This window comes from Leucopleurus acutus, assembly GCF_964270905.1.
Source record: "Leucopleurus acutus genome assembly, chromosome: 20".
NCBI classification, from domain to species: domain Eukaryota; kingdom Metazoa; phylum Chordata; class Mammalia; order Artiodactyla; family Delphinidae; genus Leucopleurus; species Leucopleurus acutus.
The window spans coordinates 27,375,621-27,398,063 of NC_139162.1; the positions used below are offsets into that span (position 1 = coordinate 27,375,621).

The window sequence follows — 22,443 nt, forward strand, 5'->3', positions numbered from 1 at the left end:
ATCATTGGTCAGTTGGCTTCATCATCCTGCCCTGGTGACATCACAAGACCCCTGAGAGGAAGGATGTGAAAGTGTTTGGGGGAATGGCCGCTGTTTCCTACATTGTGATATTTAAGGTTTCACTCTGCGTCCTCTCTGAGCATTTTGGCTCCTTTTGGGGTTTTTTTTTTTGGTTTTTGGTGTTTTTGTTTTTAGGGAGAAGGATTGATTTATTACTTGCTGCAAGTAAGGAGAACACTGGGGATCTTTCCAAAGCAGTGTCTCCCATTTTGGCTCCTTTTGAAACTGCCACTCCAGACCAGTGAAAGGAAATCCAGCATCCAGGGACAGAAACATGTCTCTCCTGGACCCTTTCTCTTTCCTTCTTTTTTCTGCCGGTCGCTGTCTACATCTGATCCCCAATCCAAATGACACCTCCTCCAGGAAGCCCCCCCCCGACCCCTGCTTTGACCCCTGCTTTATATTTCTGAACTCAGAGCTCACAATCACTTTGCAGATTTGGCCCCAATTTTCCATCTATGGCATTTGGACTCAAGGCCCAGAGAGGGCCAGTGATTTCCTGACATCATACAGAAAACAAGGATGGAGCTGGCCAGAATCCATGTATCTCTCCGGCCCACTGACCTTCAAAGTGAGCTACCACTATCGGTATACAGGGCCCAGGACAGGGCAGAATCATCTGCTTTCATCAATCCTCCTGGACTGATTCCTTTGAGAGCAAAAAGGTGGAAACAGAGAGTGAGCTCCCCATCACTGGAGGGATACAAGTGAGGCTGCACCACTGTGAACTACCATGATTCCAACAGACAGGGATCAATGGCATGACCTGACATTCCTGGCTCATCCCCACTCTACCTTGGCAACTTGAATAGCCACTCCAAGGTGAACAACTCTAGTCCTATGGACATTCTTGGGATTTGAGGGGAGGGACTGCCTGGCTTCCTTTAACCCACCCTTAGTAGACTCTGGAGGCAGACTGTCTGGGTTCAAATCCCAGTCCCCCTACTCAATAGCTGTGTATCCTTGGGCTAGTTACTCACCCTCTCTGGGCCTCACTCTCATCACCTGTAGATAGGAATAAAAATTGAGACTCCTGCAAGGGTCGTTGTGAGAATTAAATGAATTGATACCTGTAGAGGACTTAGAGCAGGGCCATGCACACGGCAGGCACCATAGGTGTCGGCTAGATATCTCTGTATCCTTCCTGACCAGCTCACGCGTGCCCCTCAATCAACCCCTGGGCCTGTCACGGGTTCCTACTCCTATACCTTCCCTCCCACCCTCCATGTAATCCCCTCGGGGCCCCCACAGCCAGCTCAACTTCCAAAGCACCTTGATGGGAAATTCTTAGAGCATGAATTTCCTTTCCGGGAAGACTGAAACCCCACCCAGAAAACTTCCCTCCTCACAGCCTGGAACTGAGCCTGTCCCCAGAAGCCTCTGAAGGACAGGAGAGCTGAACTGGGGCACCATCTACGTTATCAAGAAATCCTTTGCCATTTCACAGATCAGGAAACTGAGACTAGGGAAGGGCCATCTGTTCCGAGATCTCCACCAGTGGAGCCAAGACACAGACCTCCGTCTCACCCTAGAGAACTCCTTGCAGCGCTGGCACTGTCAGTTTCTAGAGATGCATGCCCCCCTGGCTTTGGCAGACCCCCAAAGAAAAGGAGAGAAAAATGGTGGGGCCGGGGTCAGCCAAGACCACAGGCAGTGCAGACAACTCCAGCCTGGGAGAGAGGATTTGGGGGGGCCGAGCCCCCTAGGGATGCCCCCATCCCCCAGCTCCCCTTCTGGAGCAGCTGCCCTTGACCTCAGGCCTTCCGTAAACACAGAGAACAAAACAGTCTGGCCCAGCCTGACACAATGGGGGCCACGATCACAGAGTCCCCAAGGATCCAGGCAGAGCGGAGGGGACCAGGGCTCCTTTAAGCCGAGACTCCCCGGCTGCCCATCCCCAGGGCTGGCTGGGCCCGGGCTGCAGGCCCAGCCCTGCCCATCCTCGTGGTGGGGGAGGGGGAAACAGGCAGGGCACCCGTGGCTCACTTTCTCCCGCCGGGGCCTGAGTCACTTCCTCTGCCATCCATGTAGAGCCACGAGTCACCGCGGGCCCAGTCCAGGCTCCTGGAAAACCCATTTCCTCGGAGGATGGAGGTGGAAGTTGAGTGGACAGGACCTGGGCAGCTCTGCGGTTAACCCTTCCTGGGAAGGCACCTCCCCAGGAAGATGACCTGGACCTGGGCCCCCATACCTTTCCTTCTCCTGCCCGTAACATACACTGTGGACCACAAACTTATCCACCCCCCGGCCAACCTGTCTCTTTGTCTGGAATGCCTTTCCTAACTCCATGACCCAACTCATCCTTTGAAACTCAGTGAAGACACACCCTCCCCATGAAGCTTTGCCTAAGGGCCCATCTGCCATCAGAACTAACTTCTGTGTTCTGGGTGGGGCTCAGGGAAGGGGGCCAACCATGACCTACACTCAACCCTATGTGCTCCCTTTGCCATGAGGCGTTACTATCAGAGGTACCCAAACCCACCCACGGGTCAGAACCACCCGAGGAAGTTCACTAAAATGCAGATTCACAGGCCCCTGCACCCGGAGGAGCAGATGCTGCAGGTCTGGGGATAACACCAGGAGTCCTGTTTACCAGAGGCAGAGGCGGGGAGGGCCCAGCCCCGAATCACTCAGATGGTGAGAGGTTGGCCCTGGACAGGGTCCGGGACAGCTTGCTTCCCCGCAGTACCTCTTCTCAACCTCACTGGTGGTGAGGATGAATCACCACCCTGGCTGGTTCACCCAGCATTTAGCAGGGTGCCAGGAACCTGGAAGGAGCCTCCCAAGGCACAGCTGGGCGCAGGAGGGCGTGGGTGGGGGAAGGAGCCCCTGCCTGAGTGGGTCTTCAGGTGTGAGCCTGGTCTTGCCCTCCTGGGGGAGGCGGGGGGAGGGACAGTAGGGAGACGACCCAGCTCAGCTCTGCAGCTCCAGCCCCCATCCTCAACTGCTCTCCAGTGGGGGGAGGGGAAGAGGGGGCAAAACGGAGCTGCCGGCTAGGCCCCTCCCCCAGCCCTGGGCAAAGGGCCTTAGGAAAGAAGGATTTGGCCAAGAGAGGGTTGGCGAGCGTGAAGTCCTTGAGGGTAGAAGCACACACGAGTGTGGATGTAGGTGTGCGCGCACGTGTGCGCACCACACGTGTGCGAGAGTGAGGAGGAACGTTAGAAGAGAGCAGAGGCTCTACCGCAGGTGTTTCCTCCACAGGAGTGGTGTCGGGGGTGGAGAGGACCCTCCACCAGCCGTTTCCAAACTCTTTTGTAAATGTCAATCTAACTTAGAAACACCACGTACCCAACAAACAAATGAGGTACCCCATCAGAGCCGGTGGGACCCCGGACCACGCCTCACTCCCAGCCCAGCCGCCAGCCTCTCAGCAGTGCCCGTGGCTCCTGGCAGCACAGCTGGCACACATGGAGCCCCTCTCTCCTCCCTCTCGTCCTGCTCTGCAAGCCAGGTGACCGAGGCCCCAGCTAGGTGACCACACAGAACTCCCCACAGGAAGGGTGTTCTGGCCTGGCTGGGGAAAACAGAGTGACCTCAGGTTTCAGGAATTTTTCTACAATAAAAGAGAATAAAAATTAAGCTAGCTGCCTGCCCGCAGGGGCCGGCGGATGCCAAGGCCTGGCCTGCTCACTGCCTGGATGGGTCCCACACTCGTGCACCAGACCTGCTGGAGGGCTGCCCCGCCCGCGCAGGGCCCACCACCCCACACCTTGTGGTCCAGCCACGTCCCTGGGCCATGGCTCCCTCTGCGTGCCCAGACGGGCCCTGGCCTTGCGGGGAGACCGGGAAGGGGAGGAACGGGGCACCTGCCCAGGTGAAAGGACGCTGGGTTCTCCCGGAAAGCCAGCTAACCAGAGCCACCCACCTGGTGACCTGCTTTATCTGGAACTGGAGTGTTTACTTACGAGGCCTCAGAGAGGCCAACCGACAGTCACCAGAGATGAGCCTGGGCTTGAGTGTTCCCACCTCCAAAGCTCTGCACACACCAGTCCTCCTCCCTGGGATGCCAGCCTTGTGACACGTCTGTGAAGGTCCCCACACCCTGGGCCTCAGGCCTCCACATCCTCACCCAACTGCCCCCCACACTCCAGCCACACAGTGCCTGGCAGAACAGCAGATGGCGAGTGGGAATAAACAGAGGTCTGTCTGGCACAGTGAAAAGGGCCCTGGAATCCAAGAAGAAGAGTGAGGGGGATGACAGTTCCCGTTCAGCAAGCGCTCACTTTGCGCCCGGCACCGTGCAAAGCACTTTTCCCAAATGATCGTTCAATCCTCACCTTACCTCTGTGAAACAAATGCTCTTATTACCCCCACGTTAAAGACAAGGAAACGAAAGTCCAAAGAGGCTAAGTGGCAGCCAGGATCACAGAGCAAGTAGCCAAGCCAGGATTCAAACTCCAGTCGGCCAGATCTCAAAGCCCGTGCTTTTAGCCACTGTGGCCTCCGGAGTCCCTTCCTTCCCTTCTCTGGGGCTACCTCCCTGATTTTACCAAGAGGTAACTTTGCTAAGCACTTCCTAAGAAGCTCTAGTTCCCAAGTTAGAGAAATACTGCAGGCACTACTTGGTCTTGTGAATTAACACATCAAAGGTTCTGATAAGTCCTGCAGAAAGAAAATCTACAGAGCTTGGTCAGGCTTAGTTTCCCAGCCCAATGTGGAGGTGCAGCCTCTTTTGCAGGACGCCGGTTACCAACATGAAAAAAGGAGCTCTCGGAAATCTTGACACCACATAGAAAAGAAGCCTGTCAGCATGCCCCCTCCCAGCCTCTAAGCCCCCTCCCCTCCCCTCCCCTCCCCTCCGAGCTGTCCCAGAGGCCATTAACTAGCAGGAGCCATTTAGGCTGTGATGTGCCCGAGGGCAACTCATCACCATCTTTGACACTTCCAGGTGAGAGGTCCTGGGGGAGCCTGGGTTATATTCGGCCCCATCCCACCTCCCTTTGGCCGGCAGCACCAGCTCTTGGGGAAAGGGGCACTACCATCCCTGCTTCCAGATTGGCTATTCCATTAAAGCCAGCCACAGTCACCTCAAGCAGCTGAGACACTTAGAATGTTGGGACTGAAAGGGAGGGAGGGAGAGAGAGAAAAAGAAAGAGAGGGAGAAAGAGGCGATGAGAATGCAAGAGCTTCTAGGAGCTGAGAATCAAAGCCTTTCAGAATCTGAGTGGGGATGGAAAAGACCTAGAACCTCAGGGAAGAGGAGGGATTAGGAAGGGTCCCAGGTCTGGCCCAGTCTGGAGTGGGGCTCAGGCAGCAGGACTTCTCACGAGCTGTCCCGGGACAGTGGCTCCGGCCCTGCCCAGCTCCGCGCCCCTGGGGCAGCCTGCAGCCCACAGCCAAGTCTCCCCACAGCCCTCCCCAAGAGGAGCAGCTGAGGCTGGACCCCAGGACCCCAGAGCACTCACCAGTCAGCACCTGCCCAAGGAATGCAGACTCCCAGAGCAGGGGGAGCATAGGGTCCAGGACCAGCTCCACAGCTAACTGGCCCTGAGACCTTTGGACCAGCCTGTCCCCTCCCTGGGCCTCAGCTTCTTCCTCCGTCGAGGAGGTGACTATGATCCCTGTCCCCTGTCTGTCTTCTCCATAGCCCAGGGTCTCAGGATGCTTCCAGGGAAGGGCAGGGCTTACCTCCCAGCTGCCAGCAAAGGGAAAAGATGCTGGCCATCTCCTCTCCTGGCCAGCCTGTCTTCCCTCTCAAACCACAGACGGACCTCAGCTGTATGGCTGCAGTTCCCCTTCAGCATCTATATTCCCGAACTGCCCAAGGCCAGGCTTACAAGGTCAGCCCAGTCACCTCCCTGCTCATTTTGAGGGGGGCTGCAGTTCGACTCCCCCGGGCCTGGCAGAATGCCCGCCTTTGGAGCACAGGACCCTTAGCGTTCCCAAGGTCAGCCGCCAGCCCTCCCTTTTTTATCTTCTCTTCTGGGTCCCAGATCCCTGGCTGAGGGGTGGACAGGACACACAGCCAGGCGTCCTCCCCCACGAGGGCAGTGGGCCTGGGCGAGGCTGAGGTTCCAGCTCCCTCCGGGAAAGGTCGGCGGAGGCACAGACCAGGATCCCATCCCAGCTCTCTGAGCATACATCGCTGCCTCACCGGGTCCTCCACTGCTGTTTGCACACGCCCACAGACAGGGCACTCACCACCTCCAGCCACAAAGCTAGCATTTTTTTTTTCTTTTTTTAATTAATTTTTATTGGAGTATAATATAAAATTTGTTAGGGATGTCTAACAGAAAAAGTGGAAATATAGTATTCTATCTTGCCCTCTAACAGAATTACCAAATGTCGCAGACCCACGATGCCATCACTAATAGATCTTGGTCACAAAGCTAGCATCAATGAAGCTCTCTGAAAATGCAAGACTTGATTCTAAGCTCTCTACACAAGCGAACACATTTAATCCTCCCCCAAATCTTATGAGACGAGTACCATTATGCCCATTTAACAAACAAGGCCCTAGAAGATCAAGTTACCTGCCGGAGATCACACAGCTCGAGGTGCAGCCTCAGAGCCTGACTCCAGAACCCATGCTCTTGACTTTGCAGCGTTTCCCCTGGACATGAACTGACTGTTAGAAAGGGCTTCTCTTTAAAATTCGTAGTAAAAGATGCTTCCAAAAATGTGTTTCCTCGAGATGAGATGAACACTTTCCTCCGAGGACCCTGGACCTGGAGCTCTGTCAGGACCGTATCCCAGCCCCACTCCTACACTCTCAGCCACCTGCAGGCCCTGGACCTCCCCTTCCAGCATCCTCGGAGGCTTGTCTTTGACGATGGGGGTACAGCCCAGAAACTGAATTTTAGCTGGAGTGTGGCAGAGGGAAGGGGTGTGGGGTGTGAGGCCCTTACCCCCAACCACTTCCTGGTGGTTCTGATCTGCTGTCTGCTTCACTGACCAGGTCCCCTCAGAGTAGCATCTCTGACTCTCCCAGGGTCCCTAGTGTCACCCCAGCCCCAACCCCACCTTACCCATCCGCTAAGTTCTCAGTGTTGGGAAGAAGGGAGAGGGGGAAGGGGGATGGAGGGGAAATGGAGGGGAGAGGAGGAGGGAGAAGATGATGATACAGGGGAAGAGAGATGGAGGGGGAGGGGGTGAACAAGGGAAAGGGGAGAGGGGATAAGAAGCGGGGATTTGGTGAGGAGAGGGGAGCGGGAGCACGAATGAAAGCAATGGCGGGAGGAGGGGAAGAATCATACCTGGATTCCTCCTTCGTGTCATCAAGTGGATTATAAAGACATAAAGAGCGTGAATGAGTGGGCCAAGGGCTCGCCTTGTTTGCAGGATGCAGCCCGCTGGGGTGGTGGGTCAGTTTCTCCCCACTTCGAGAGGCCAGACGGGCACTTTGAAGCTGAGCCTCCCCAGCCTCGGTCCCTGCCCCCCTCACCGGAGCCTCAAACAAAGCGGGCAGCCTGGGAAGACGGGCTGCAAGTCCCAGCCGCCAACCCGGGAAAAGGGGCGCAGGTGACAGCAGCCCCTGGCAACCGTTGCCCTGGCAACCGTTGGCAGCTGCAGGGACTACGTCACTGCCCAGCTCCAACCCAGCACAGCGCAGGCCCTGACTTGTCCTGTGCCCAAGTCCCCTTACTTGGATGCTGGCCAGGTAGGGAGCTGGCAGGAAGAAAGGCAGAGTTTAGGACACCAGATTATGGGGTACGTTGGCGGACACCTGCCTATGTTTGTCAATATTGACTTAAAAACCAAATCTTTTTAGAACACTAGTGGGGGCTACCCCTGTGATGAAAAATGCCTGCTATCAGCTACATATGCCCCTGAAGGCTGCCAGCTTGTGGCCTTGGCCTTGACCCACACTAGACACCCGTCTAATCTCCACCACTGGCTGCCATGAGCACAGAATGTGCACAATACTTCACTGGAAGCATCTTAGGGGAGTACCTCCTCCAGGAAGCCTTCCCAGATTGCCACAATCCACCAGGAATCTTCTTTCTGAGTTAGCCCTGGGGCTGGGGGTTCCCCCTGGCTTTCCTCCAGAGTTCCCTGGGGGCCAAGAGTGGGTCCTTTCTGTACCCCAGAGTGAGTACCAGTCTGGGGAGGGAGGAGAACAGAGGCAAAGCTTCTGAAACCCTGCCTATGTGCCAGGCACTACACTGAGCATTCTGGAGATCCATTCCCACCACTCTGCGAGGTTAGCCCTGTTGAACCCATCTTACAGATGCGGAGAGAGAGGCTCAGGAACATGATGTGACTTGCTCAAGACCACCCAGCTGGTAAGAGCGGTGTATGGAATTCAACCCACGATCTCCTCTGAGACACGACGACATCAAGACCCAATATCCATCTGATGCTTGACTAATCCCACCCCCCATTCAGTGCACATCCAAACTTTATTTGATCACCTCCAGTGACAGGGAGCTCACCTCATCTGAAGAGGACACATCCCTTTGATCTCTAAAACGTCTTTCGTAGCCACTGAGTCAAAGGGAAAAGGACATCAAAGCTATGGGGTGGCCCCATGAGAACCCAGGGCCCAGAAGAGAACCAGGGCCGTCGGGCGCCCCCACTGAGGCCTTCAGCTCCAGACCAGCAGCAGATCAGGAGGCAGAGTGGGGCTGCTCAGGGGCCCAGGGTCTTCAGAGCACTTCCCCAGAAAAAGCAGGAATCCCTTTGGCAATCATACTCCAAGGGGCTCTGGGATGCTTTCTGGCCGAGGCCATGGGAAAAGCAGCAGGGGCTGGGGTCCTTGGGATGGTGTGCCCCTGCACCAACATCACCTCCTCCCCCACCGATGGACCAGAGCCAGGAGGCGGCTATTGTCTCACTGCAGGCCCAGAGCTGTGTCCTATTCAGGCACTATTTTTGGCCCCCAGAGGAAGAGGAAAAGAAAGCAAAGAAAGGAGTTCCTGTTCTCAGTGGAACCTTTGCCTGGAAAGGATTCCAGGGCCTGCTGGGCCAGAGAAGGCAATCACTGTTGGATCAAAAGATCCTACACTTAAAAGGAGCTGGCAGGGGGCTGTGGTTCAGTGAAGCCAGAGGGAGGGCACAGATGGGGCACCCCTGGCCTTGTACACACACTTGGCACTCACTAACTGCAGTGACACGCAGAGAAACAGAGGCACAGGATCCCCGGTTCCACCCATAGTCACTAAGCACTTGTAATGACAATAATTTTTAAAACCTACAATAACGCAGGGCTGCCCAGAACCAAGTCTCTGCCAGAGAGATTGACTATCCTCATCTAACACCCACAACGCTCCTGACCAGCGTGGAGGTCGGCGACAAAATGGTAAGCCTCATAAATCAGATAACTGACGCTCACGGAGCAGCACGACTGCCAAGAAAACAAGCTAGCGACCCCCTCCAATCCCTCCACCTTACGCCACCCTACGTCTTCCTTGCTTTCACCAACTCCAGCACATGAGCCCTCTTTCTATTCTCAGACACACCTCAGGGCCTTTGCACATGCTTTCCCTTCAACGTAGAACATTCTTTCGGGGTTCTTTCCCTGACTGGTTCCTTCTCGGGTCTTAATTCAAATGTCCCCTCTCCTAAGCTTTCCATGTCAACCCAACCAAAATTATCCTCCCCATTCATCACTCTCTTCCATGTCACCGTATCTTATGAACTTTATAGCACTTCACACTGTCTGAAATGACCCTGCAATGTGCTTGTTATCCATTTCTCCATGTTTGCTCTGTCTCATCCATCTTGCTCATCACTCATATCTCCAGTACCTAGTACCACAGTGCCTGGTCCACGGTAGATGCTCAATGACAGCTAGTTAATAAATGAATGAGTGAATGAGACAGAGCTGGGACTCTGACTAGGCCAGGCCGGCTCCAAGCCTCTTCCCAATCGGAGCCAGTTCCTGATGCTCAGGGCAGGGAGATTCCAGCACTGAGCTGTCCCCACTCCCCAGCCTTTGATGGGATTAGGGGCATATACACCTTTGCCAGGTGCTTGGCCAGAGAGGAGCTCCCAAGACTGTGCACAGCCTAAGAGCCAGGACAGGACCCGAAACTTCACATCCAATACAGAGCCACCTGGTAAAGGCTCTTAAGAAGTCCTGCAGTGCAGAAGCCTGGGCGCACAAGGCTTTCCTAAACCAATGGGACCACAGACATACTTTTGCAGGTGCTGGATTATTTGAGGTCTGAGATCCCATCTGAATCTGTGATCAAAATTTGAGTTTTCTCTCTACATGAAGGCAAAGTAACCACCGCCACGCCCCTCAACCACCTGCTCCTGGGGCCCAGGGCTAGAGGAGGCACAGGCATGGGATTTGCTGATGAAGGTGGGTCACATTCCCACTGCTGCAAATGCCAAAGCTTCTGTCTGGACTCCCCGTGGGCTCCCTAAGGTGGAGCAAGGAGGGGAAATGGCACGTGCCTGTGGCCAGGGAGGATCCTGGGGTCTAGGCACCTGGGGGCAGGTGTATCCCAAGAACCAGCCTGCAGAGATTCGTGAGGGAGCTGGGGCAGTGACGGGAACCACACGGGAGGACGAACCACACGATGTGCACCTGGCCTCCTGCAATGCACACAGCCACTCTGTGAGCGGTGGGCATTATTAAGCCCATTTTACAACTGGGAAAACTGAGGCTCAGAAAGAAGCCACTCTCCCAGCTGGCTTCTCCCGGGTGGGGTCACACAGCTGATGAAACTGGACCCACACCCAGCTCTGTGCGCTCCTTTGCCCGTGCTGCCCCCATTGTCTCGCACGGCACCCCATCTGCAGCACTGGAATCTGTAGGACATGGAGAGGAGGTGACAACCTCCCTAGGGAATGGCACGAGGCCCAAGAGGATGTGCCGTGGGTCCAAGGCATCGCAGCCCAGGAGCCAGACCCTCATCCCTAGGCTCCTGGGGTCTGCAAGCATCCCCATCCTACCTGGACAACAGTTACTACAGCTCCCAACTCCGGTTCCCCAAACCCAGGTTGGGGGAGCAGAGGCCAGACTCCTGGGTGTGCTGACACCCGGCGCAGGGTTTCCTTGAGGAGACATTGGCTGTCCTTTCCAGTACAAATGGCGACGTGTGCTGCACCAGGGCCCGGCCCAGGTATTGGGACCTGCACATTCTTGGCTGCCAGCCAAGGAGACGGAGAAGAGACTCTGCCCATCTGGTCTGGGGTGTGTGCATAGCCCCGTGAGAGTGCACCAGGTATGGTCATGGACAAAGGATAAGTACAGCTTTGAGGAAATCGCACAAGGATTCCTTCCGGCCCTGCCCACTGCCCACAGCTCTCGCCAGGCAATGCCACATGCAGGTGTGTGGGAGATGGAAGTCCCACAACGAGGCCAGGCACGCATCTACCAGGCGCAGGCCTATCGGATGAGGGAGAGCGAGGGGCAGCATCGGCTCCCTGATAATTTGGGAGGTGAGCATCCCCCTTCCCAACTCCTCCATCACACCCTCCTGCCTCACGCCTTCTGCTCTAACCACCGGCCTTTCAGGGCACTGGAGCAGGACTGGCTCCCGGACAGAGAGGCCCCCACCCCCAGGCCATCTTCCTCTAATGCAGAGGCCTGTTCCCTGGTGCCTGGAAGCCCTGCCAGCTCCTCCAGGGCTCAGCTTTTATCTCGGCCTGCCTGGAACTGCCAAGTGCACCACAAACCGCCTGAGCCAGCGCCAGCCCAACTCCCACCACCCTGGCCTCCCCACCAAAGCACAAGTCAGGCTGCAGGTGGGGGTGGGCAGAGTCCTGCTGATGCCCAGGTGGCTCCAGCTCCCTTAGGGCGGGAAGGCAGGAAGAACTGCCCCCAAGTTATTACACGTTATCTCTGGGCCTCAGTGCACCCATTTGCCCAAGGGGAGGATCCTAATAGTAAAGGCTAACATATGGGCCACGTGCTGTTGTAAACACTTTACTGCATTAACACCTTGACGCTCAAAACAGCCCCCTGAAGTAGACACTAATAGTGTTATCTGCTTTTTCCAGATGAGGAAAATGAGGCAGACGCCCAAGTTCACACAACCCGAGAGGAACAAAATTCTCCCCAGACAAGCAGCCTTGCTATCTCTGTGGGTCCTGTCGCCCCAGAAGAGCATGGGCTTAGGAGCGGCAGGGATGGGGTTCAAGACAAGGGCACATGTCCGCGGGACCCCAGCATAGACTCTGGCCTGGCTGAGGAGCCCCCTCCCCACTGAGGGGGGCAGGAGAGCACAGTGAAAAGAGCCCAGACTCTGGAGATAAGCGGTCACTCCTGGGTAAGCCTCTGTGCCTCAGTGTCCTCATCTCTAAAATGGGCACATCAGGAGCTTGTGCCTGGCAGGAATAAATGTGTGTGCAGGGGCTTCCCTGGCGGTCCAGTGGTTACACCTCCGTGCTTCCAATGCAGGGGGCCTGGGTTCGATACCTGGTCAGGGAACCAAGGTCCCACAGGTCACATGGTATGGCCAAAAGAACAAAACAAAACAAAAACATGTGTGCAAAGCACTGAGCCCAGGGTCCAGCAGAGTCCGAGGGCAGGGAGGGTCCAGGACTGTTCTAGCCCAGCCGAGCCACCAGGGAACCAGGGAGAGCTGGGGGCTTGAGGGGCCTGCAGGGGGTGTCTCAACCCACTGGTGCCAGTGCAGGCACCGGGCAGGGATCAGAAAATGTATGTCCCAAGCTCTCCCCTTCAGCAGCCCTGTCCTGACCCCCAAATCTGCAGGCTTCCCCATGGGTCTCAAGGAACTCCTGATGGGGTGTGAGGACCAGACTGGGGGAGGGCAAGCCTGGGAGGCTGGGGCCCAGCCAGGACCCCACCCCACCCCGTTTGAGAGGTCCCTCTGTGCCAGCCCCGCCCTGCCCCCACTTGCCATCTGCCTGGTCCCCGGGGTCCTGGTGCCCCAGCTGCCGCGTTTGCTCATGTGATGCCCCATCTGCTGCGAGTCGGAAGGAAGGTCCACAGGGCCACCCCGGGTCGGGCTGGGGTGCTGAGACTGCTCTGGTTCTGGGTGGGCTGGCGGCACTGACATTTGGGCTGTGTTGCCACATTTCCCCCACCACTCTCACCAGCCCTGCCCCTGACTCTTCACTGCATCCCCGAAAGGGGCGCAGTCCCACCACCCATCACCCACACGCAGCTCTTGCGGAGGATGAAGTGACTTGGGGCCCGGCTCAGCGAGAGCACCGTCGTGTGGCCCCCTTCATGGCTGTCCCTGCCCTGCCCCTCCCAAATCTGTCATGCCGGGCCCCGCTGGGAAGGCGACCCCGACTACACACAGACCCGGCCACAGCCCCGGCCCCTCTTTTACCTGCCCTTCTCCTGGGCTGGGCGACCACCGCCCCTCTCTATCCCCACAGCCATGAAGCTGCCCTCCAAGTAGAAGCCCCGGGCCTGGGGCAACCAGGTCAGCCCTGCATCACAACCCTGCCCTCCTTACCCAGCTGGGGTGGCATCCTGGGCACCCAGACCCCACCTGGCACCCACCTGGCCTGGCTGCAGTACCACCCAAGTCTCCCCGCCATCCCTTCCCCTGAGAGCAGATTGGGATCTGCCAGCCTGGCACTCCAGGTCCCCAAAATGACGCATGCCGGGTCTCCAGTGCCATTGCCTGCCCCACTCCCCGCAGTTCTCATCATTCCCAAACCTTTTCCCATGCAGCTTCCTCTGCCAGGAATGCTGCCTCCCTCTTCCCTCCAATCCCCATACGTGTACACCAAACCCTCCTCCCCTCCCCACCAGCACCCAAGGCCAGACTCTGGGCCCTCTGCAGAGCCTCCGGGTCCTCCCAGGTCAGGAGGTTCTCTCCTCCTCCACCAGCAAGCTTATCTCACTCGTCAGCCTCAGATCCTGCCTTGTTTGTGTCCCTGGCAAGATGAGGGTGTCCCGGCCAGGCTGACCAGGTCCTGCCCAGTGGCCCAGGGCACCAAAGCCAGCACAACAGTGCAGCCTCCCTAGCACAGCCTCCGCCTCCCACACCACACTTGGAGAGGCGTCCTTCACGACCCTGACGTTCTCGGAGCCAAGACTGGGACCACAGCAGGCAGGGCAGCTATTAACCCACCCCACATGCCCACTTAGCAGCTGGGAAAACTGAGGCCCAGAGACAGAGGCAAGGCAAGGCGGCCACGGTGATACTATGACCAAGGTGGGGCTGCATCTCAGGTCCCTAGAGTCCCTGCAGTAAAGGGACTCAGATCTGGTCCCAAGATCTATTCCTGCCCTGGATATTGGCAGGGAAGACCTCACGGGACCCCTGGCCTGGGCTCTGGGGAACCAACTCAGCAGCTGGTGGCTCTCACTGACCCGAGACGCTTCTCCCCACTCAGCCTCCAATCGAGAGGAATCAACCCTCTGCCCTCAGGGTATCTGCAGCAAGGGGGCAGGGACTTGGCTCTGGACCACCCACACCTCATTTGTCTCATTCGCTGCTGTGTCCCCCCCCAGAACAGTACCAGGCACACAGTAGGTGCTCAATAATTGTTTATATGAATAACTTCTGGGACTTCCCTGGTAGCACAGTAGTTAAGAATCCGCCTGCCAATGCAGGGGACATGGGTTCAATCCCTGGTCTGGGAAGATCCCACATGCCGTGGAGCAACTAAGCCTGCGAGGTACAACTACTGAGCCCACGTGCCACAACTACTGAAGCCCGCGCACCTAGAGCCTGTGCTCCGCAACAAGAGAAGCCACCGCAACGAGAAGCCCGCGCACTGCAACGAAGAGTAGCCCCCGCTCGCCGCAACTAGAGAAAGCCCGCGCACAGCAACGAAGACCCAACGCAGCCGAAAATAAATAAATAAAATAATTTATTTTAAAAAAAACAAAACTTCTTTGGCCCTCTAGAGCCACAAAGGCTATTCCTCCCCACCCCACCTAGCCCAGGCCAGAGCTGCTCCAAGGCAGGATGGGAGTGGGGCAGGTGAGAGGGTCCTGCCTTAACTCACGCCCCCCCCCACTGCCTCAGTAGAATGAACACCAGCCCCTTCCCATGGGGCCATGAGAGACCCCAACTCGTTACCACAGGAAGGAGGCTGGCTGGGGAGGCGGGGAGGAGAGGAACCAGCAGTTCCCAGGTGGGGAAACCCTATCAGCACCGGGCAGACGGGGGCCTGGGGTCTGGCGGTTAACAAGCAGGGAGCGCTCCAGCCCTCAGCCGCTGCTTCCCCGTCTACTGCTGCTGGTTTCCTGGACGTTCTCTCTCATCCCAGGTCCCCCATGTTCAGACCCCACTGCCAGGACCATCTCCTCCTAAAGGTGGCCCGGGCCATGAAGAGCCAGACTGCCCCTGTTTCACTGGGGGGCCCCAGATGCAGCATCCGGGCAGCTGAGGCAAGGCTGCCCTCACGTGCCCATGCTCAGCCCCCGGCAGCATCCTTTCCTCCCCGAGGCGGGAGGCTGGCTTTCCATCCCCAGACTTGTTCTGTGACCTTAGGTAAGGCCCCTGTCCTCTCACAAGCTTGGTTCTCCCATCTGTACAGTGGGGGCAGGAGAGCACAGTATCTCACCACCCACAGAGCAGACCCAGCTTGCAGCGCCCAGGGACTCTATCACTTTGAGCCTCAGTTTCCCCAGCTAACAAATGGCTAGTGGCTCTGAGAGGTTCCATCCTCTCAGGCCCGTCCCCTTCCCAGGCGTCTCCCTGTCCATCCACCCCCAACTCTAGAGACCCTGCACAGCACTGCTCTTGTGGGCTAGCTCCCACCCAGATACCAAGACTTCGGCGCCCCGGTCCACTGCCACCCCACCCTCTGCTGCACACACTCCCATCCCTCCTCCCTCCTGCCGTCATGCCCTTGATCTGGTACCTGGGTAGAAGGTCCTGCGCGGGGCCGGGCAGCTGAACCGCCTTTCAAGATCCCCCTCCGAGGCTTAACCTGCCAGCTGTGGTCCCGTTTCTGAGAGAGCTGGTGAGTGTGGAGGCTACCAGCCCCTCTCCTGAGGCAGGGCAAGGCAGGCAGCCAGTGTGGAGCCCGGAGACGCGCCGGCTTGTGTTTTTGGGTCGGGGGACACCCCCCTCCTGCCCCAGCTGGGCTCCTCCCTGCTCCCAGCTCGGCTGGGGATGACGGGACCGTACGTGAGTCACAGATTTCTCAGAGGGAGGCTGGGAGGGGGCAGGGCTGAGAGAGCCGAGGCGGGGACACTGGGGGATGCCCATGACTCAGCTCTGGGCAAGGGGGGCACTTCAGCCTCACCCGCCCCCGATCCAGGCAGACAGGTGCCAGGCTTCATGGACGGATGCTGGTCGGAGATAAGTCTTCCTCCTCGCCCTCCATCTGTTACTTCCCCAGGGCTGTTCTCCACAGAGTTCCCGCCCGAGAGGCCAGGGTTGCTATGGCAACAGGCCACCCCGATGCTGCCCCCCCCACCCCGACCCCGCACCCAGGCCCGGCAACAACGGCCCTTTCCTGAAAGAAAGCCCAGCCTCCTGGGCAGCAGGCAGGAGCCGGCGCTGACCAGCAGGGCGGAAGGCACGCTGGGGAAGGGGGGTGTCAAGCAGCCTGGCATGCGGCCACCCAGGCCACACACAACTGGCTACCTGACCTGACTCCTCCCTGAGCCTCTGTTAGTCCCCCCCGGCAAGGGGATCCACCTCAGCGCTCCCCCAAGCACTCACAGTTTCAACATTCCAAGACTCAAGATCTGGATTCTGAGACCCCAGGGGCTTCTGGAAATGGCCGCCCAGTCCATCTGCTGGGCCAAAGGGGAAACTGAGGCCCAGGTGAGGAACCATTCCTGGTGGTTCCAAAAGCTCAAAGAGAGAAATCTGGAAATGGGCCGATGCCCCCATTCCCCTTCTGGTCACTGGCCTCTGTCAGCATTTCCCTCCCACTGCTAAGGTTCATGGCCATCCTGGGAGTCAGGAAGCTTCGGATGGCCCAGGGCATCCCCCCCACCCTCCACGGAGCGGGGAACCCCTTCTTCCCTCATCCCTCCAATGTGAACAGATGATTCCCAAGTCACAGATGCTGGAAGGATTTCACAACCTAATGAGGACAAGCGATGACAGCAACAATACCAAGAGTAATAATAATAATGATTACATTCACTGACCATTTACTACATTCCAGACCCTTCCCTGGCACTGTCGCCATGGTGCCACAGGAAAACGTGTTGCTCAGACCAGCGCCTGACACTTGATGAGCCCTCGGTCAATATTCATGGTGAATGTGGTGATACAGAAGGAAGAGATATGAAGCCCAGAGAAGGGAGTTAACTCGCCCAAGATGACACAGCTGGGAAGTGGCAGAGATGGGGTGGGAGCCCAGGTGATCCGGCTCCATAGCCTGCTGTCCTAACCACTCATGAATTTAGCCTCCCCAGGGGGACCACGAAACAAGGCAGCAGAAAAAGGATGGGGTGGAAAGGATCCGGGAAAGGATGGGGATTCCCTTACATGCATGTCTTTGGGCAAGTTACCACCTCTAGGGTTCACTTTCCCCAAGGTCTGTCCTTCAGGGCTGGGCCAGCTGTTCACTGGGGCAGCCTCAGCTGTTCCCCGGGGTCCAGGCCAGCCAGACAGCAGTCACCCACCCATTCACACACACACACACACACATGCCACAGAGGGTGCTGGCCTGCAGGGCACAGATGGAGGGTCAGTGGCGCTACTTTGCGGTTGGCACGGGCTTGCTGAGCTGGATGTCCAAGCAAGGGATGGAGAAGCCTGGAGCCAGCTGCCACCCTGGCCACCCAGGAAAGGCCTATGCGGTGGCCCAGCCGGGGCAGGAGTTGCTTGCCAAGCTCTGCCTGCCCTCTCACCATCAGGCTGCTCAGAGACCTGCTGTGTGCTGGGCACTGTGCTAGGCTCCAGAGGGTGGAGACAACCCTGGCTCACGTGGTGGTGACACCAGACAGTCAGTTATCAGCACCGTAGAGCCCCAGAGGCCTCTGAGAGTCAGAGGAGAGAAACCAAATAAGTTATTATTAATTACAACACTACCTCTTATTAGCCTCGATACGTCTATGGGATTGATAACAGGGGCTGTGTCCATAGGGTTCACTGTCTAAGACCTCTGCTCTCTGTGGATCCTTCTCACTGTATCCTCCCAACCCTGTAGGCTGGTCCCACTGGTATGTCAGAGACACAGCTGGTCTGTGGCTGGACCTCCAGACCTGTGGGCTCCAACCAAGCACCCACCAGGTGCCAGGCCCCTGCCAGGTTCATCACATTCATCGTCTCCTCTGCCTCTCACGACAGCTGCTATCCTGCTCCACAGAAGAGGAAGGAGGCACAGAGAGGGCGAGGACCTTGCCCTCACCTTTCAGGGTCAGAGCCAGGGTTTGAACCAGGCTCGTCGGCCCCTGAGCCCCAGCTGGGTCTTGAAGAAGCGGTTTCAGTGAACAGAGACCAGCAGGAAGGGCATTCTGGGTAGAGGGAACGGCATCAACAGAGGGGGAGAGGTGGGACATGGGAGACATCCTTGGAAGGAAGTAGAATCTAATTAGGGGGCTAAGGGCAGATGGCAGATTCTGAAAGCATGGAGTTTGCCTTTGATGGTATTTCGTCAAAGTTGCTGAGAAGCACTCAGAATGGCCCACAGACCTATGGCATGACCAGAGAAGTTGTCAGAAATCCAGCATCTCAGGTGTGTCCCAGACCTGGTGAATCAGAATATATATCTGAACAAGATCCCAGGTGGTTCCAGCATTTGTTTTTTGCCACATCGCATGGCATGTGGGATCTTAGTTCCCCAACCAGGGATCGAACCAGTGTCCCCTGCAGTGGAAGCATGGACCACTGGACTGCCAGGGAAGTCCCCCAGCGTTTGTTAAAGCAGGAGAAATTTTGGTCTACTCTAGGGGCTATACCAGCAATGATGGATGGGATGGGATGTGGAGAGGAGGCCAGGACCCAGCGGGGGCACTGGAGAAGATGGAGGTGGGTGGGAGGCTAGGGGGGAGACTTTGGTCCAAGAAACCAGAAGCAGGGCTAGGACCTCTTCTCACATGTGAGAGGGGATAAGATGTCAGAAACTTCCCTCAAGTATGTGGGGGGATGGGACGGGGTACAGATCTGGAAGACAGGCACAGTGGAATGGGGGTACCCTTGTGACATATTGGGAAACCCTCCAAAAGGCAACTGGAAACATATCGCTAGGACTCAAGGGTGAAGGGCTGGGGTCCCCCAAGCCCAGGGAAGGTCATAGACATTACTGGCTGGTGACGGTGACCAGAGATGGGGTGGAGAGTGCAGAAAGTTGCAGAAAGGTCTTCATTTGAAGGGATGGAGGAGAGGGGGTAATGTTACCACCTGGAGGTTGGTTCAGACTCTGGGCTCAGGCCAACGGACTTCTGCTCGGCTCTGCCAGCCGGGGTGACTCAGGCAGCATCTCTCTAGCCATCCGCTGTCTCACTGTCAAGTGGGGATAATAACAGCACCACCAATAGTAAAAATGAGGCCACGTACGTAAAGCTCATGGCCTAGCCCTGGCACAAATGCGTGCTCTGATGTATTGTGAGGGCTTTGCTGTTCAGAGCAGCCTGAGAAGGAGACAGAGAGGGGGCTGCCAGGGAGGTGGGAGGGCGTGTGTTCCCCAAGACAGGAGGGAGGACGGGACATCCGTGGTGGCCACTGTGACAGAGGCTTGGGCAAGTGGGAGGACACAGCAGGGCTTCTTCCTGGAAGCCTCACCCTTTTCCATCTCTAACTCTCCAGCCTGGGCAGCCTTGCAACCAGTGAAGAGCCGTGCCCACCTGCAGGAAGAGTCATGGGCAACCACTGCCTGTGTGTAGGTGGGTTTCCATTGGACAAGAGCTGTTCGAGTTCAGGCTTCTCCCTTGCAAGCTGAGTGGTCTTGTAAATCACTGAGCACCACGCCTGGCACACAGTAGGTGCTCAACAAATGTTGGCCAATGTCATGATTATCATCAAGTCAACACAAATGTCAAGGGCCCAGCACTCCGCCATTGACAGAGCCCTTTCATGGCCAGTGTCTCCTCTACAAACTGTGATGACTGATCCCACTTAACAGAGATGGAAACCAAGGCACAGAGAGAGAACTTTCCCAAAGCCTCACAGCACAGCAGCAGCAGAGCCAGGATTCGAACCCTTGTCTTGTGACCCAGACTACGTGCTTTGTGGCCAATGCTCCCAGCCACCTCCCAGTACATTCTCGTGGGAAAGCCTCCTGGCCGCAGGCGCGGGGGCAGCCGCAGTCCCATGATAACACCATCACAGCCGTCCCAGGCCCAGGGGGATGGCAATGCCCATGTGACTCAGCTGCCCTCACAAAGGGAACTGTGTGCCCAGTGCCTCAGGCCTGCCGCCCTTACCCACCACCCATCCCCCAGCTGCAGAAGGAGCGGGGAGCCTGACATATCCAAGACGCAGGGAGAATTAGAGGCACCATCAGCCAACAGGACAAGTCTAATGGAGATTCAAGCCCAGGCTTGGGGTGCAGGAGGCTGGTGCCAGCCCCAGTGATGGAATGAAGGGCCAGGCGAGCAGAAGGGCAGGGACTGCCCAGGTCCAAGCCGGTTTTCTGAGGCCTTATTTGGAGCTCCAAGGACAGACTCAACCCCATTGGCTCTCTCGGGGGTGGAGCCCAGGCAGGTGCCCCACCCACGTTTACCTGCATCAGGTTTCAAAAGTACTGGGGCTTGTGGTCTGGGCTCCTGTCCCCAGCACTGACCTCTCTCCACCCCTTCCCCCTGAAGGCTTCAGACTCAGAGCCCATGCACCACTGTTGAGCTCTTACTGTGTACCACGCAAGTGACTTGCATTTTCTCCCATGATCCTGCCCAGGAAGCCTTGCCTCTTTTGCTGAAGGAAGAGACAGGCTCAGAGAGGGAGGGCGCCCAGCCCAAGGTCACACAGGATCTGACTTCAAGGCTTCCTTCCTCCCCCAATACCCTCTTCCTGGTTCCAGTGACCACATGCCTACGAGAAGTGTCCTTGGACCTGCCCCAGACAGGCAGGCAGACAGACGGACATCCCCCAAACCCCACGGTCACCCTGTTCCTGCCCAGGAACATAATTCAGGGCCTTAGACAAAGTTCAGGTTGGCTGGGTCTCCAAGGGCCACCCCTGCTGACCTTTCCGGGAGGCGGGCATGGCTGGGTGCCCAGCTACCCAAGATAGAAGGTAGACAGGGTGGCCGCCTGCTCTTCCTAGGTATGACGGAATGTCTGACCTCAGCCCAGCCCCTCAAGTACACTTGGCAGGAAGGTTGAATCCAGCCAGAACAGGCCACACTCCTGCCTCCCAGCCTTCAGAAGCCCCTGATCCCAGGGCAAGGGAAGGCCCACCAACGACAGGCTACAAGCCCTCTCCACAACCCCACTCCCATGCCACTGGCCTGGACCACCCTTACTGCAGGAAGCAGGCACAGAACCGGGTACCCAGAGGCCTGGGTTCCTCAGGTGAGACCCTAACCATCTGTAAACACAGGGTGCCCCTTTGCAGCTCAGGGGATTGGAGCCCGTGGGCTGGGTGGTGCTTCACCACTCAGTCACTGGAGCTAGAAGTGCAGCCCTTCCTTGGGGTGTGACACCTGGGAGAACCACTCTTCCCAAGGGGACCCCCCCTGGGGCTCTGCTCAGAGGCAGGTTTGCCTGGGGGAGACCCGGTGACTGGGTTTGGGAGGCTCCAAACTGCCCCTCATCACCCCACCCCCCCAGATTCCTCCCAGCATTGCCCCCAAAGTCCTCCAAACAGCACTGCATGGGACGTGGCATCAAACTGTCCAGATCTGAGCTTCTGAGCCTCAGGGTCCAAGGGTGTAAAATGGGGCCGCGCGGGCTTGTCTGCAGCCAGGGCCTCCGGGGAGTAACAGGTACCGTCATTATCCCAGGCTCTCTTTTCAATGCAGATGCCCCCCGTGGGAGGAGCAGAAGAGGCTTCTAACTCCTTCATAGGAGCCTCCCTTCCTGAACATGAGGGCCCAGACAGGCCATCCCAGCTGCCGCCGACGTCTCTGTGGTTGTGCCCCTTCTGTCAGTGCCCCCCACCCCAGCCCTGGCCCTTGAGGTTTGGGTGGCGGCTGCTCAGACGCCCAAGACTTGGGCCAGGTGGCTCTGGTCAGGGGTGAGGCACCGCCACGCCCATGCCAAGGGAGGCAAATGAGGCCCAGAGAGGTTGAGCGACTACCCACCAGGTGGCACAGCAGTGGGCAAAGATGGCAGGTCTTGTTTTGTCTTGGGGTGACAATGTGCCATCTCGCTTGAATGTCACAGGCTTCCCAGGGCCCAGGCTCTCGACTCTGACGTCCCCATGTGTCCCACTGCCACTCCCGCCCCCCACTACCCACACACACATTCACTGGCACCCGGCACAGGAGACACACCTGGGAGTCATAAAGAGGGTGCCTCAGTGTGCTCACCTGGCAACCGGGGCGGCCATCACTTCTCTTTTGGTGAAATAAACAGTCGTGCGTACTTTGTGGAAAGGCCAGCCTCGCCCCCAGAGACACCCCCAGCGCCTCTCAGAAGCACTGCTTCCCGCCTGTGCGTCTGGCCCGGCAGCCAAGGAGCGCCCCCGGGGTCTCCCCATAGGT

General features: G+C 57.5%; 1 protein-coding gene across 1 annotated transcript in view; it reads right to left on the reverse strand.

The window, feature by feature from the left end:
• ADGRG1 (adhesion G protein-coupled receptor G1) overlaps positions 1-15,840 on the reverse strand; it is a gene marked incomplete at its 3' end in the record, with an annotated part of 30,854 nt that extends 15,014 nt beyond the window's left edge. Inside the window, exon 1 of the mRNA XM_082863190.1 lies at positions 15,754-15,840. The remainder of the gene's footprint in view (positions 1-15,753) is intronic.
• Between the last annotated feature and the right edge of the window lie 6,603 nt (positions 15,841-22,443).